The sequence below is a fragment of the Choloepus didactylus genome, chromosome 1, assembly GCF_015220235.1.
Source record: "Choloepus didactylus isolate mChoDid1 chromosome 1, mChoDid1.pri, whole genome shotgun sequence".
NCBI classification, from domain to species: Eukaryota; Metazoa; Chordata; class Mammalia; order Pilosa; family Megalonychidae; genus Choloepus; species Choloepus didactylus.
Window position 1 is genome coordinate 238,014,421 of NC_051307.1, and position 17,552 is coordinate 238,031,972.

General features: G+C 41.2%; 1 long non-coding RNA gene across 1 annotated transcript in view; it reads right to left on the bottom strand.

The window, feature by feature from the left end:
• LOC119507639 overlaps window positions 1-17,144 on the bottom strand; it is a 495,363-nt gene extending 478,219 nt beyond the window's left edge. The window contains exon 1 of the long non-coding RNA XR_005211337.1: window positions 16,923-17,144. This is a non-coding gene — a long non-coding RNA (uncharacterized LOC119507639). The remainder of the gene's footprint in view (window positions 1-16,922) is intronic.
• Between the last annotated feature and the right edge of the window lie 408 nt (window positions 17,145-17,552).

Genomic DNA, 17,552 nt, shown 5'->3' on the forward strand with positions numbered 1-17,552 from the left:
GATACTAATAACAAAATTATGAATAATTAAAACAATTATTTATTAAGTTCCTACTACTAAGTCCCAAGTGTTTTTCTTACATTATCTTATTAATGATCATAAGAACCCTGCAAGTTAGGTACTTTTAAACCCTTTTGCAGATGGAGGAACCAGAGGCACATAACATAAACAAGGTAACCAGTTTAGCTAGTGTAGCCAAATCCAAAGTGTGAGCTCTTTCCATTTCACTGTGCTTCTGGGGTTTAACCAGGAGGACAAAGAAAGGAAAGAGATTTACAGCAGAAGAAAAGGCATGAACAAAGCTTGAAGCAAAAGAAGGCATGGGGCATTTGGGAAATGAATGTGATTGTTCTGCATGGACAGGAAGGTACTTGCAGGGACATGGTAAGAGAGCAGACTGGAGAGATAAGTTAAGGTCAGATCCTGACTAGGGGAAGTGTTGGGGCTTTACCCTGAAAGCATCAGGGAGTCTCTGCAGATTATTGAGCCAGGGGATAGTAAGAGTGGATTTGCATTTTACAAAGGTCACTCCATTGTCAGCCCCATTGGAGGGGATGTGGAATTGCAGACAGGTAGAACTGATGCAGAAATCCAGAGGAAACAGGGGCAGGGTGGGGTGGGGGTCCTAAACTCAGACAGTAGCCAAGGTCATAAAGCAGGTGGCTTAATGAAGCAAAAGGTAGGAGGGAGGGAAAAAAAAAAAAAGGAGATATGACTGAGGAAAACATAGGGCAATTCCTATTTTCCACCATGAAAAAAAAATTAAAGCTTTGAATATTACTCTTACGAAGGAGAGATCACATTTTTGACATCACAGTAAAATTAAGTGAGCAACTATTTTGAGATGTATCCATTACACTGTTATGCATATCCATAAATCTGCATATACATGAAAAAGAATCATCCACTTAAGGTGTATATGTGTGTGTGTGTGTGCATTTGCTTTTGTGTATCCTGTACCAGTAAAATATACCTAGATAAGTTATCACATAATAGGAAGCTCTTTGATCAAATGCATCAGTAAGTCTAAAATAGCCTTTCTTTCACTACATAAAAATGGATCAATGGCCCAAATGCTAGCATATCTCAGAGGCTGATTATTTTATTTGATGATTTATTACAAATGAAATACATTGTCCCATAATGCTATCTCTAAATTGCATCTACAATGCATTACCCAAAGACCAGGGTCAAAGCAATGATTCTGAATTTCAACCCTGAGGAAAATCAATCTTGTTAGAACTCAAGGAAGTTTCTTCACTGCTGCCATTTATAAAGAAACTGAATAACATTTGGGTGGATACATGTAATAAGCTGTTCTTGGCAAGAAGGGAGGAGGCAGGTATACAGTGTTATTGAACCTCTCAGCTTCTCTCTTTTCTGACACTGATTTTCTATTTCCATTTTATTATGCTCTTCTTGCAAAACCTCTGTGGAATGAGGCAGAGGTTAAAAGAAATCAGCAAAAAACTTCTAAGTATTGATAATGGCTAGAAAGAGAGTGAGAAGTGGTGCTTGGGGGGGGTGGAAAAGTGGGAACAGGACAGATGTAGTATGTTGGCAAATGCCTTGCAGACACCTCTCCAAAAGTATTCATTTGCAGTTCCTCCTCCACTACATCAGACAACCCTTGAGAGCAAAAAATGGGCTTACTTAGGAGTTTCTCTATCCCTAGCACCTACCATGGTTCTCAACCCAGGCATTATGCCCAGATTCTGCTGTTTTCTATTTCAATACAGGTGCAACACTTAATTGTCCAGATCCATCAATAGCCTCCGTGGTAGTTACAGAGAATTGTCTTCAATGCCATTAAAGAGAGACAGCTCTAAAGTGAGAGTCTGAGGTTTAATTTGCCTGTGCATTAGAAAGACAATGTTTTAAGTTTTGTTATACCATGTCTTATGATTTACTTGAATTTTACAAGTAAATAGAATCTGTGTCATTTCTAGTTTAGAAATAAATAGAATCTTTTCTGACTGGCTGGTTTATTTATGATTAATCAGTTAACTTTGGCAATTAACTTTTTACAATAAGGGGGAATAAGTTCTCTATGAACCAATTTCTAAAGCAGAGGTTGGCAGACTCTAGTAGCAGGTCTGTGTTGTAACTAAAGTTTTATTGGGAATACAGTGCTCATTCGTTGACACATTGTCTATAGTGCCTTTCATACTATAATGGCGGAGTTGAGTAATTGTGACAAAGTAAGGCCCACAAAGCCTAAAGTACTTACTAAAACTTTGTCAGCTGCTATTTTAAAGCTATCATCTGGCTGGGTTATTTTTGCAGACGTACCTGGAGGCAGGAATGAGAATTTTTTTTCCTCTTTTAAAATTTTTTTGATCTCCAAAAAGCAGTCTGTGATCAGCCCTATGGTTTAGAGTTGCCAGATAAATTACAGGATGCCAAATTTAATTTGAATTTCAGATAAAAAACAAATATCGTTTTAGCATAAATATGTTACAAATATTTCCTGAGACATACACTAAAACATTATTTGTCATTTATCTGAAAATCAAATTTAACTGTGTGTCCTGTATTTTTATTTGCCTAAACTAGTATCTCTATTGTGGTTTCATAAGGTCAGGGTTAATAATGAGCCCCAAACTTTTAGAAATCAGCATTTGCTTTTACTGTTCTCTCTGCCTAGAAGGCTTTTTGTCATGTTGCCTGGTCAATTCCTGCTCAGATTTAAAACTCTTTAACCATGTAAAGGCTTTTATTGACCTCCTCCCAGTCTGGGCGATCTCATCACATATTGTTAATAACAGTAACAATAATAATAATACCAGAAATAAGAGCCAAGACTTAGTTGCTGATTTCTAAGTGTGAGGCACTTAAGAATATACAGTACATCCTCAAAAAATAGTTGACGAATGGACGTTAACCAAATGAAAGTGTCTGTGAATGAAATCACTGATGATTGCCAACTCCACCCTCCTTTGTTACTCTGTGCAGCCAGTACTTCTTCTCAACTGATTACAAAATTGAGGGGAATTTGCTTCTAGACAGTTTGCCCTTCCGGGCCCCCTCCCTGAGCGTCAGACACTCCAGCTTTCCTCTTCCCGCACAAGGACGGCAGCATCCCGGCAAAGCCGAGTTCCCAGTGTGCTGACCTCCTCCCCTTCGTCAAAACGAGACCACCCTGTGCCCTAGTCCTTCAAGGTCCCAGCCTGCTTTCTGAGGCCATGACAGGTGCTGAAAGATTTACTGCAAGTGTGAGAATTAACTAATGTGGTCTCCCAGGCAGTACGAAGCATTGACTCACTTGTACTGGAAAGTCCCTTTGGAAGGGTCTCAGGAGGAGAGCTATCTTGGAAGGGGTTTTCTCATTGGGTTTCCTGTCTCAGAGGCAGGAACTAGGGGTACACACATAAGGAGAACCTCCCCCATTTGGCTGCTCTGCCAGTCTGTGCCTATTTGCCCTCTAGTCCTTGCCCTGCCCCTGCTCTGGTCTCCACAAACTACATTTCCCCAGCTTCCACGGCAGTGGCTTCCAGTCAGGTGCAGTTCAAGGAAGGCCGTGGTGGGAAATGCCAAGCCATTTCTCCCCCTTGCTCTATGTTACGGGCGGCATCTCCAGCACTGATGTGTCTCCCCCGTGTTTCAAGTTCTCCCAGGGAAGTCCCATCTCCTGGGCTCTGGCTACACCACCATCTCCCTTCAGTCTTCAAGCTTAAGGGTGATATGGCTTCATGAAGATGCCAAACTCTGAGGTGTCTCCCATTTCATTTGGCTTTTCAGACCTTTCAATACCCTTCTGAGTAGCTGCTCATATTACATTCCCATTATGCAATTCCTGGCAGGCTCTGTTTTCTTGACTTGGACCTGACTGATAAATCTGTCCTTCAAGAAGGTGGATGCAAAGAGTTGGCCATTATCCCTTTGGACAGGACAAGGGCTAGTGGAAAACAGACTGCTCTATATTCCCAGGACATCTTAGTCCTATCTGTACTCATTCTAGATTTGGATGGGTCAAGGTAAGAGGAGGAGAATCAGGGAAGAAGGACAGTACTGGAGTGAACGCCACTAACGTTTATCATTTGAATGCCTAGAATTAATTTTTAGTTAATCCTCAGAACAATCCTTCAAGGTAAGTATTATCTTCTTTTACCAGTGAAGAGCTGGTACCTTGAAAGTTTGAGCTGCATTTCCAAGGTTACACAGCTAGTAAATCTGGTGCTATGATTTAAATGTAGGACTTTTTCACTCTACCTCAAAGGCAAGAAAGATAATTATTTTTTACAAAAGGCAGAAACTGGAATTCACAAAACTCAAACCAAGAAAAATAGTTTACTGAACTTTCTCATGCCTAGGTTTCTCTAGACTGATATATGATTAAGAAATTGATGTTATTTCTGCAAAATAAACAAGTTGCATCTAGATAGCCTAGTTCAGACAAGTTTGCAGGCTCAGAAAGCTAACGCTATATCCAGAAACCTTATTATGTCACAGTAACTTATGAGGCCATCAAGGAGCACCATGAGCCTCTCTGTCTATGTCCCCTGACACCCTAGCAGACCCAACTCCAATTGACCATGAAATGAAGCACATTTTTAGCTGACCAGTGAGGGCAGGTCAGTGACAGTTATTAAGAGTCACTCAAACTTCATGGGCACATCTGAACACAGAGGGCCACCTTTTCTACCTTTGGGACTGAGTAAGGCTTTATCAGCTTAATTTAGCTCATGTTAACTCAAAAATTCTTCTAGTAAACTCAGAGACAAAAATTGAAACTTTATGTTGCAGAGTTCAAGATAATTCTGTAATAATAGTAACATTTCACAGTTATTGAATAAGTGAAAATACAGTTTTAACATTTAAAAACAATTGAAAAAATTCAAACCCAATGCACAAATGAATACTAACCTTTAACAATCTAAGATATGCCAGATCATACAGGGATATAAACCTAGTATACTTACTAAAAATAACTTTAGAGCTGAATGGAGTATTGGAGGCATCCCTACATTTACAAAGACACCTTGACCAAGTGAAGTCAAGGTACAAACACATGTGTATATATGTATACCTATATCTGTACATATGCATATACATGTATATACATAGAGAAAGAGAGGGAGAATGTATGCTCACCGATTAATAAAGTGTATGTTGGTGATGTGGTAGGAACAACCATCAAAACAGCAAATATCATAATTCCTGTTAGAAGGAAAACTGACTTTGGAATTACAAGCCATTTGAGGAGAAGGTAACAATTTAAAGAACTGTGTTAGAGAGGGTAAAACTTCTCTGTCAAGGAAATAAACTAGATATGGTGGTGGAAGACAATGGAAGGGAGAAAAGGGTAGAGAAAGGAGAGAGAGACTGGTGAGCAGTTTTAAAAGCAAGAGGAAATGTTCTGAATGTTTAGCTCAACGTATTTAACATGTTTCTGGTTGCTCTGATGTAAGTACCTTCCAGAGCCTTTAACCTTCAGTGAATTCTGTGATGCCCACAAGGCCTTAAGTGTGGATTTAGGGTGAAGCAAGGGTAAAGGAGCAGAGTTCCATGAGTAGAATGGCAAGTAGCACGGAGAGCAGGCCATAGGAGGTTTGACTTGAGTGTCATTCTCCCAGTTGCTGAGTTCTGATTATGCCTTCCATAACTGGAGAAATAATCACAAGCTGGGTTCATAGATCTACAGGACCCACTGTGACACAAACCTGGGCTAAAACCCCACTGATCACTAGACCTCCATAAGCAAGCCCCAACTCTTACTGGTGGGCCACAGTGCTGCTTTAGGTCTCCTGGAATTAGTGTTAGTTCAGAGCCAGTGTCCAGTAATCCCTGAAAAAGCTGGTTACTTCCTTTTCCCTAATACAAAGTTGCCCCAGTAAAACTCTATAGGTCCCTTTGGGGAAGGCTGGGAGAAAGAGTAACAGCAAAAATTTGGGACAATGTGGCAGGGTTCTTCCTTCAAAGAGTTCTGGGTGTGTAAACTGTCTCAAGTCTGGGAATTGATTAAGGGACTGAGACTCTGTTTTAATGACTGAAGTTAGACTTCTGTTCACTTGACCCAGAACACTTCCACTTAAAGAGATCAAGTAAGAATTTAGCATACTGCCTACATATTCCAGAGACACCATGATCACCTAGCCAATGCCATAGGTCCCTGGGAGTCAGACTATTCTGGTTAATGCTGTGTCCTTTATGGTCACTACATCCCCCCCCCGCCTTTGCCTTGGCGAGTAAGTCCTATCCCTTGGCCACTTGGAGATTCAATTCTCTCCATTGCATTCAAGGATCCTAGTTCAGTGGCAGCATTCCCACTGCAATTTCTGATCTACAGAGAGGAAGGACCAAAGAGCTCATCAGGGATGCTGGGGGTCCCCTCAAAAATTCACTGCTCATAGTTGTGGTGAAAGGTTTGTTTTCTGGACACTCCCAGGGTAGACGAGCAGGTCTTACATGATAAGTCCACTCTAACATTCCAATCTCCCTAAGCATTTGGATACATTCGATTATACTATACTGGGGCAGTTCTGGCATGTCAGCTTCATTCAATGTAGACCACCTTTTGGTCTATGTTCCAGCCAGCCAACCAAACTGTTAGAGCTCTGTCTAACCCCTTGAGCTACAGAATCTCTGCTTAGCAGACCCATATCAACAAATTCAGTCTGAACTGAAATTACGTTCCTACCACCATCATTCCACACCCTTAATATCCATTCCCATGGATGTCCTTCAGATTTCTGCCTGTATAAATTGGAAAAATCATGCCGTTCTTTTGGTGTGTAGCACATCTCCTCATGGGCCACACTTTGTACCTTTCACCCTTTGGGGCCTGCTGGGACTTGAGGACCGTTATAGGATTAGAAGCAAAAATGGGCAGTGGGCAACTTGAAAGGTGAAATCACTGCCCTCCCCCCTACGTGGGATCAGACACCCAGGGAAGTGAATCTCCCTGGCAACGTGGAATATGACTCCCAGGGAGGAATGTAGACCTGGCACCGTGGGACGGAGAACATCTTCTTGACCAAAAGGGGGATGTGAAAGGAAATGAAATAAGCTTCAGTGGCAGAGAGATTCCAAAAGGAGCCGAGAGGTCACTCTGGTGGGCACTCTTATGCACACTTTAGACAACCCTTTTTAGGTTCTAAAGAATTGGGGTAGCTGGTGGTGGATACCTGAAACTATCAAACTACAACCCAGAACCCATGAATCTCGAAGACAGTTGTATAAAAATGTAGCTTATGAGGGGTGACAATGGGATTGGGAAAGCCATAAGGACCAAACACCACTTTGTCTAGTTTATGGATGGATGTGTAGAAAAGTAGGGGAAGGAAACAAACAGACAAAGGTACCCAGTGTTCTTTTTTACTTCAATTGCTCTTTTTCACTCTAATTATTATTCTTGTTATTTTTGTGTGTGTGCTAATGAAGGTGTCAGGGATTGATTTAGGTGATGAATGTACAACTATGTAATGGTACTGTAAACAATCGAAAGTACAATTTGTTTTGTATGACTGCGTGGTATGTGAATATATCTCAATAAAATGATGATTTAAAAAAAAAAAAAAAAAAAAAAAAAAAAATGGGCAGTGGGGATGGCCTGAGGAGAATCAGCAGGGTCTTGGCAAGGTAACTACGTTAGAAGGGGTCATTATAGATTCACCCGGTCAAGCGAGGTTAAGGTCCTCAGATGGGGCTGGAAAGGCTGATTCCTTAGGAGGGGTCATTACAGGTTTATACAGGAAAGCAGGGTTAACCTCCTCAGAAGGAGATGGAAGAACTGTCTCTACTAGCAAACAAAACTCAGCAGAATATAAGGTTCAATTACAATCTGCCCATTCCAATTTTCAGGATCCCATTCCTTCCACATCATTGTCCTCACTTTAACAGCAGGTACTCTTCAAGATTAGGAAATTAATTTGTGTTGTAATTCAGACACTTTCAGGATGAGACTGGGTTTAATTTTCAAAAATCTCAGCTCTGTGGCTCTTTCAAGGAAGATCCAGAAACTTTCAGGTCATAAATGTAGTGCTAGAGCTGGGGTTTGAAGCCCTGAGTTCTACTTTCTCGAGCATAATTAGGAACAACCATCAAATCTCATTATATTTATGAGTTTGACTAAAACATACTAAGATATCAAATACATGCTCACCCAGGACTTTGCCTCTTATAAGTATCAGATTAGGAGTATCCAACTGTTCAATGAGAGAAAAAACTGACACCAACTGGGAGCATGAATTGCAAACCCTGGAACAGGTCTAGAAAACTTTGAATACAAAAACTGACTTGTGGTCTTGTGCACACACATGCACAGACATTCCTTTCTGGGTGCACTGGGGATTTAAGTTGAATTTGTCTTCTCATTTTGGGTTGCTGGAAGCAGAGGCCGAAGAGGTGGTAGCATTGGCTCAGGTTTGGGGCTCTCTAGGCATAGTCAACTGAGAGGAGAGACATAATCCCAGCTTCCTCAGAAGGCTAACCAATACAACTGAGTAGACTTGATGGCCAAAGAGGAAATGACTCCTAGGGGCAAGAAGGAAGCTTTATCCTGAAAACTTAGGGTTTGGCTGAGGACAGAAGAACTATGAAATTCTTGCCTAATCAGCTCAAAGTTCTAGAGCCCTGGTTCTACTTTAGTCTTTTGCTGTTAATCATTACCAATCAACCTCTCAGATCAGCAGGGGATGCTACTGATTCAAGTTATGAGCTAAAGGCTATAGGCTGCTATCAGCAGGGAAAGGAAGGTAGAGGGAGGCAGGTGTGTTTAAATTCAACTGGTGTGTCCACTCTAGAGGACTGACTGGAAGTGGTCATTAGGCTGAGTAAGGGGCCACATCTAGGAGTCTGGGCTTACCCAGTGTGCCAGTTTGAATCTATTGTGTCCCCCAAACGCCATTATCTTTGATGTAATCTTGTGTGGGCAGACGCTATCAGTGTTGATTAAATCGTAATTCTTTAAGTGTTTCTTTGGAATGCACCCTGCCCAGCTGTGGGTGATGACTCTGATTGGATAATTTCCATGGAGGTGTTGCTCCGCCCATTTGGGGTGGGTCTAAGTTGAGTCACTGGAGCCATATAAATGAGCTGACGGACAGAGGGAACTCAGTGCAGCTGACAGTGATGTTCTGAAGAGGAGCTACAGCCAAGAGGGACACTTGGAAGAAAGCACAGGAGCTGCAGATGAGAGACAGTTTGAAGATGGCCATTGAAAGCAGACTCTTGCTCCAGAGAAGCTGAGACAGGACAAATATCCCAAGTCAACTAAGAGTGACATTTTTGAGGTACTGCAGCCTAGAGAGGAACATCCTGTGAGAAAGCCATTTTGAAACCAGAACTTTGGAGCAGATGCCAGCCACATGCCTTCCCAGCTAACAGAGGTTTTCTGGACACCATTGGCCATCTCCAGTGAAGGTACCTGATTGCTGATGTGTTACCTTGGACACTTTATGACCTTAAGACTGTAACTGTGTAACCAAATAAACCCCCTTTTATAAAAGCCAATCCATCTCTGGTGTTTTGCATTCCAGCAGCATTAGCAAACTAGAACACCCAGCATCTCTGGAAAACATGCATTTGCTTATCTGGTTGCCTTCTCATCTTGCACACTCTCCTTTTGGCCTTGTTCTTTTCTCCCACTTCACTGGGAGGATATAGTTGGTGGGTGTGGTAGGAATTAAAAGCAAAGCAAAATAAGATTTTTTTTTTTTAAAGCACAGGAATAGAAACATAATTTAGACTATTTAAGTAAAAATGGAGTTTACTGGATCACGTAACTGGGAATTCCAGGTGTGGAGCCACCTGTAGCAAGACTGACTCAGGCAATATAATAAGGCTCAATGTCTCACTCTTGCCTGTTTCTGTCCATGTACTCTGTAGATGGTCTGTCTTCCCTCAGTAGGAAAAACGTCTTCACACTCCCAAATTTACCTCCAACCAGCTTAGCCTTTGGGAATTGAAACTTCTCTCTCCCAACATCCTTATATTTATGTGCAATGTCTTTCAGTGGTCCCCATTTGAGACTCTCATTCATTCTAAGTAATTATTGGGCTCTTATTATGTCCAAAGCACTGTTTAAAGGTCAAAAGATGTAGCCCTTCCTCCTGTAAATCATCTATTTTTGCACCTGTGCTACTCCCAGGGGAAAGGGGTACTGTGCATGGAACAATCAGGGTCCGTGGTGGGGTCTCATGGGGCCATGGTGAGGAGGGGACACTGGGAATTGACAGAGTTTTCCAAATGATATAGGTGTCTAGAGTTCACAGAACTGATGCATGGTAAACCATCCTGCTTCCTGTTTCTCTCTCAATAAATTCCAGAGTTGTAACTGCAAGCCCACCAGCTGTATTTAAGCATTCAGACAGGAAAGGATGCCAAAGGGAGGCTTCTTTCTGGAAGAGCCCTCTCCATCCCTGATAAGGCAGCAAACACACAGGCGTGGTACAGGGGGAGTCTTTCCCACAATCTATGAGTCTGCAAACCAGATAACTGTGTTCGCATCTTGGCAGGTGATCTTGTTTGCATTTATAAATTAAGTTTTTAATACCCGTATTTGTAGAGGTGATTTTGTCTTTGGCATTTGACTTTTGTCTCAGAAGCAAAATGTCATGGTATTTTTTAAAATGCATAGATTTAAAGCAAGTGCCTTCTGCCTTGAAAAATAACCAGAATATACTTATCCTGAGATGAGATGTAATGAGAGACAGGGAAAGTGCTTATCGTTTCTTCTAACAGGGGCCACACCTGAACCTGCCCTTTATTGGGATATTCTGAATACTTGTGACAGTGCATATGTCTACAGGAACATGAAAAATATAATTCACAGCACTTGGAAGACCCAGGAAACTTGAACTATCTACACTCAGGAATAGGCAGGGACTTACAGGTGGCACAGACTCTTGGTGGGAGGATACAAAAGAAATAGCTTGTTAGTGTCACTGAATGTCAAAGAAAGTAATATGGCCAAGAACTCAAAGTAGAAAGATGATACGAATGTTCCATGCAAGATAAAAGAGGTGACACCATCAGCAACTCTGTGACTTGCCCTTCACTTGCACTTCTTTTCCTGTTTTGTATCTGCTTGATCACTTCTCTTTTTCATTCACTAGAATCTAAGTTCTGTCAGGACAGATATCAAGGATTTCTTACTCACCTTTGAAATTCTAAGGCCTAAAAAATTGTTTGGCACATAATGAAGAAGAAGAAAGAGGAGGATGAAAGTGGAGGAGGAGGAGGAGAAGGAGGAAGAGGAGGGGGAGGAGGAGGAAGAAGAAGAAAGCTGGCATTTATTGAGTGTTTATCATATTCCAGGAACTAGTCTGATCATTTTTAATGAATTACTTCTCATTTCATCCTAATATCCAGGAGAATATTATACCATTTTTTCTCTCCTTGTTACAAAGAAGGAAACCAAGACCCAGAGAGGTGAAGTGATTTGTTCAAAGTCACACAGCTACAAAATGAAAGAGTTAAGACTGAATTCCATACAATTTAGTTCAAGAGCCTGAGCATTCACATATCTATCCAGTGAATGATGAGAGGTCTCTCACAGTCCAAGTATTTCACTTTTTGCCCCCATGAAAGAGCAAAAACAACAGCAAAAAAAAACACCATTCTGGATACTGAATACAAATTGAGATCAGGGAAGTGAATTACTTTTGGGCTTCTCATTTCACCAAAATCAGAGAGGCAGATCAATTCTTGGCCTACCTAGGGGAACATTCTTAATTTTTTTATTTAAAAAGTTTTAAAATTAAAGTAATACATGGCCCGGAAGCAATATCCCTGCCCCACCCTTCAAAAGCCAAGTCCTGTTCAGCAAGGACAACCATTTCTTTCCTTCTTTTTCTTTTTTTTTTTTAGGAAGGCAAGGTAAAAAAATAGCTTAAGGATTTTGTTTGTTTGCAACTAAGGTTGTTAACACATATAATGAAAATGTATGAAGAAAAACGTTGCAGTTTTTCATTAGATTTAAAACAAATACATTCATTCATAAGGAATCTTTGGATGTGAATATTCCAGAAATTTCTCTAAGCCATCTGATCAGAACAACTGTATGTGAATATTATCTTACTTTGGAAGGTATTGGCATACATTTGAATTAAATTCAGAATTTTTCAAAATAAGCCCTAATTAAAAAAAAACAAAAAAAACTATTCTCTATTCCACTAAAACAATTGTAATACAACTTTCCTTTCCAGGAACAATATTAAATGAAACAAAACATTTTGTAAAATGTGGTCCTGAACAAGTCGCAATAAAAAATAAATATACTCAACTTCTACCTCCTCAAAACAGCCTACAAGCAATCCAAGGCAGGGGGTTGCCAAAACAAAGCTCAAGCAGTTGAACATGGACTTCTCTTAAAAGAATTTGGGGAAACCTGACTGAAGGATCCAAATTCTGCTCAGGTAGCAGTGCCGCTGGGGCCTGGCCCAGCCCCATGCTCTCTTATGCTATGGAACAAACCCTGATGTCCCTGATCTAGTGGGGGCGATCTTTTCCCTGGAGAGGTCTAATGTCCAGGGAGCTCTTTAATTGTGTGAATGAGGTGAGCACAGACTCCATGTGGGTATTTTAAGGCTTGGAGTCAAAATATTTTTCTAGCACGGCTAGGCAGAGTGCATGTGTCAAAAGGCCCATCCTCCAGCTTAATTGCTCACCACGCATTTGTAGACCGAGACTGCAGACCTTCACTATGTCATCATAATCACATCTAAAGAAGGACACCCATTTCTAACTCTCAGTTATTTCTTCTGGTAGTTATCTTTATACGGCTCGGACTTCACAGATAAAGTTTAACCATTATTTATTATTTCCCATTGTAACAGGAAAGAATATCATGAACTCTAACCACTCCTACCTCCTCCTCCCTATTTAGCTATTTCAGCATTTTTATATTGTCCATTGGTTGCCTTTTAACTTTAAGTAATACTCTAACATTACCAACAATTGATCGTCTCTTGACTATGCCATAAGTTATAAGATGAAGATATAAACATCCCTCCTCTTTCTTTCAGCTCTCCTCTTTTTTTTACCACCCAATCTTTGGTATTTTGTACTTGTACTTTAGTACAATTGAATTAGGTAACATTAAAATTTTTTTCTTTCTTGCTGTGTCTAGACATTGATCTTAAAATTGCATATCAATAATCCATGATAGTATTTTTGTTCTCTGGGAAAATTTGTTACTATGGAGACAATCTGTGTATTTTGTTGTACATTTTCTTTTTTTTTTTTTTTTCCTTACCTTTACCCATTTCCTATTGGCTTTTATCATATGTCTATTTTACCCCAAGACTCTCTTATTATATCAAAATTTTCTATTTACATCCAAGGGCCTTCCAGCTCTTGGTCTACATTAAAATGTTTGCTGCACTGCCATCATTTTGGGACTACCCTTTAAGCTTTTCCTGTGCTACATCCACTGTTTGCTGGTTGGCTCATCTTCCTCTTTCTTGTTCTTTCTCTGTATCAGTCAAGATAGGCTATTTTGTGCTGCAGTGACAATAACCCCCAAACCTCAGTGCTTAGTAGCACACGTTTTATTGCTTGCTCATGGTACACATCCACTGCAGAAGGGTTGTGACTCTGTCTCATATCTGCCTTGTTCCAAGACCCAGGCTGAAGATCCACTGGCAGGCAGATGAAAGAGATCTTGGCCAATTTTGCACTGCCTTTAAAAAATTCTACTTGAAACTGACATGTTAGAACATTTCACAGGCTAAAGCACATCACATGGATAGACCTAACTTCAAAGGGGATAGATAAAGGCAATCTCATATATATATGAAAAGAAGAGAAGGGGAATATTTATCAACAACCTTAATGACTAATAAATGAAGATATCTAAAACCTGGCCACTCTCAGAAAACGTGTAAGGCTGGGCCGTCTCCCTTCTAGCTCAGTCCTCTCCAGCCAAAATTTACTTTTAGAGACCAAGACCTGACATCCTTTATCTCTGGAGAGAATCACTTCCCCTTGCTAAACAGTCTCTTACCTTTGCCCAAATCAAGATATCTTAGGTCTTGCTTTCAACCAAATGCACCAAGTCCCCAAATAAGCACACTGAAATGTTGATGATTTGTCACTGCTTAATGTGTAGGCACTATTCCAGGAGAATGTGCTTATTAAAGAAGTGACAATTCAGTTCAAATGAATGAATATCTAGCAACAGAATTCTAGGAAGCACAACACTCATCATGGAAGTCATTTTTGAGTAATAGGCCCCTCCAAGGATCATGCAGTATGAAGACTAATATACTCAGTCCCATAACATCACCACCACCTCATATGATTGGTGGCACTTTAAAATTAACAAAATCCTTGAGCCTTTCATTTATCAAAACTCTCTGGTTAACTATTCTCATTTTACAGATCAGGAAACAAGTTACACAACTGGTTTAAGCTCAAGTTGCTAGAAAGGGGCAGAGTCATAATTAAACTCCTGTCTTCCACCTTGAGGTCCACCTCACTGCGACCAGAAGATGTATTATCAGTATAACCTGTCCATTGTCTCTGAAAATTACATTCCCAATTCAGGGCTGGTCAGTTTTGAATCCAATTTCCAGTCCAGCATCCTGAATGTAGTCATGACTGGTGTAATTTACATTTAAGTACAAAAGAGATGCCTGTGATCTCAACCAGAAATACAATTCTGGTACAAGGAGCTTCTTAATTCAATAATTTGGACCAAAAAGACATCTCTTCTCTTGTTTTTGTAACTGCAATGCTCTCTAGTGGAAAAAACTGGCACCACCGCCAGAAAAGATGGTGCTGAGGGGGCGTCACTCACACTCTTTCCTTATGGGATGTGACAGATCCCCACACATAAGCTCTGACCTACCTGGAAATAAATGAGCCTTGCACATTAGCTTGATACCTCAGATCAAGACGTATAGCCTCCTACAAGCCTCAAGATCGGAATTATATCTCAGATCACTTTTCCCCCCTTTATTTTAAATTGAGCCCATTTCCTATACTTCACAGGACTGTCTCCTTCCTAGCCTGCACATACACATCATAGAAAGTAACAGCTGGACCTAAAAAGCATCAAGCCCAGTGAATGCAAACTGGCAAGCAGGCGAGACTGGAACCGTGTATGTGTTTATGCACAATCAGCACAGTGTTTTTTTGCTTATTTGCTATTCTTCTAAAAGTGAATTTTGATGCTTTTTAGTGGATTTGCACTCTCCAGATGCCCACGTGTTTTTTGTTTGTTTGTTTGTTTTACCACTTCCCATTATCTTAGTTCAGGTTTCTCCCAATGCAGACCCAAGAAAAGGACTTGGGTACAAGTAGCTTATTTGGGCAGATCTAAAGAAGCAGCGAGGGGTGGGAGAGGGAAGCAGGGACAAGAGAAAAGCCAGTAAAGGGTGTGTTAATGAAGGAATTCCACTGGGAGTTACTGGGGCTCTCACCAGCTGAGGACCCTTTGAGAAACTGAGTCAACAAACTGAGAATGGGGAGTTGGAAGGCATTTAATTCCTGGGCTCTAGTCCCCCACTGGTTGAGGGCTGTTGTGGGAGAAGGGCGATAAATTTCTGCATTTCCAGATCACTGAGAAGGAGGGAGCAGGCTCTCAGGCAGAGAAGCAGGCGGCTGCAGGCTGTGGAGATGAGAAGCTTTGAATTTGCAGGCAACTGTCCATCTTCCCTGCAGGTGAACACAGAGCCAGGCCACAGGGATATGGGGTCAGGCAGCAATTGTCCCTGCTATGCTATTACCTAGCAGCTTTGCACATTTACATCAGCCACCTGACTCCTAAAGCAGTCTTCTACATCCCTCCCTCATGCGGCTTCTCACCATTCAGGTCTCAGTGAGGTCAAGTGCCTCTTCCAGAAAGCTCTTTTCTGAACACACCAGCTAGAGCTGTGCACCCCATGGTGTGCTGCAGAGCACTGTCCAATTTCAAATGCCAGAATCCCTGCTACTACCTTCATTCATGCCATCATGCATAGGGTGCTAAACATTGCAAGTCTTTGTGTGTGGTGCTTCTATAGGATGATACATGTGTATTCACGCAATGCTTCTAAATCTTAACTAGAGGACAATGCTTGGCTCTGATGTACATATAAGGGATAGGACAGCTATCACTTTACTTTTTCATTTGTCAATCTGTTGCATTCCTCTTTCAATGGCATGCATTGTTCCTTTAGAATTTGGGCAAAGCTGATGACAATGCCCTTGCAGGGAGGGATGCATTCTTAGCTAAGGTGCTGTCAAAAGCATTGTCTCAGGAGACCTTCAAACATTTTGGAGAAATATAGCAAAGAGGCAATTCTACCCCCAAATTCTAGAGACTTGTGAAAGAGAGACTGAAGCAGCTGTGTGATAGGTTGTGCAGAGCTAGGCAGGGAACCCAGGTCTCTGGATTCCCCTTCCAATTTCCACATGTTGTAGTAAGCATAAACTATCATTCCACAAGCAACATAGGATGGCTCTGAAAGAAAGCAAAGCATCAAGTCTGGCTTCCAAGGAAATTCCCAGGGAGAACTTCACCCTTTCATTGGCTGGATCGTCCTCTCTTTTAATTGAAATTGTTTTTTTATTTGGTTAACAATGCTCTGCAGCTGCTACTCTGCAATTAAGCTCCTTGCTTTTTGAGAAAGAAATTATATGAGCGTATACTCACATGTCTTTTCCCTTCTCCCGTGAAGAATCTATTGGCTTAGTCCCTAAAGTTTGTTTTCTAAGTGATGTCACAGATTAATAACCAATGGTTGCACTTGCTGTACCAAAGGAACTTTCCCTACCCCAGACAGCAGCCAGTGTGATTCTTTGAAACCATAGAAACATCGTAACACTGCAGAAAATCTTCCAGTGGTTCCCATCTCAATGAAGGCCAAAGTCAAAGTCATTACCAGCCCCCAGATGATCTGCTTACCTCCTCCACCACGTTCTAATCGGACGTTTCTTATGGGCTCCGTTATGAATTGAATCATGACCCCACAAAGACACGTTCAAGTACTAACCTCTAGTCCTAAGGATGTGACCACATTTGTAAATGGGATCTTTGAAGATTCTATTAGTTACGGTGAGGCCAAACTGAAGCAGTGTGAGCCTTAATCCACATTGACTGGAGTTCTTGTACGCAGAGGAAATCTGGACACAGGAGGAGGAAGCAGAAGGTGACAGACAGCCATGTAGCCGAGCAGAACCTGAGTTAGGATTGCCAGCCAGCCACTGCCAAAACACTCCAGACTCAGAGAAAGCATGGTCCTGCTGACACCCAGAGTTCAGACCTTCAGCCTCCAAATCGTAAGACAGTAAATTCCTGTTGTTCAAGCCTGCTGGTCTGTGATACTTTGCTATAGAAGGCCTGGCAAACTAAGACAGATTTATTATGTAATCTGAGAGGGCAGGAAAAATTGGTTCTGGCCAATCAGGTGTTCTTCTCTAATTGTTTATACTTAAAAATTCGTGCCAAGAGACCTCTGGACTTACAATGTTCAAAAGATCAAATTCTTCCAACTGGAAAGCCTTTTCTCTCAAAACTTTTCTATCTGCAATGTATTTCAAAAGTCTGCTGTGTTTCTATATGACCCAGTAATTCCACTCCTTGGTATATACCCACAAGAACGGAAAGCAGGGTTTTGAACAGA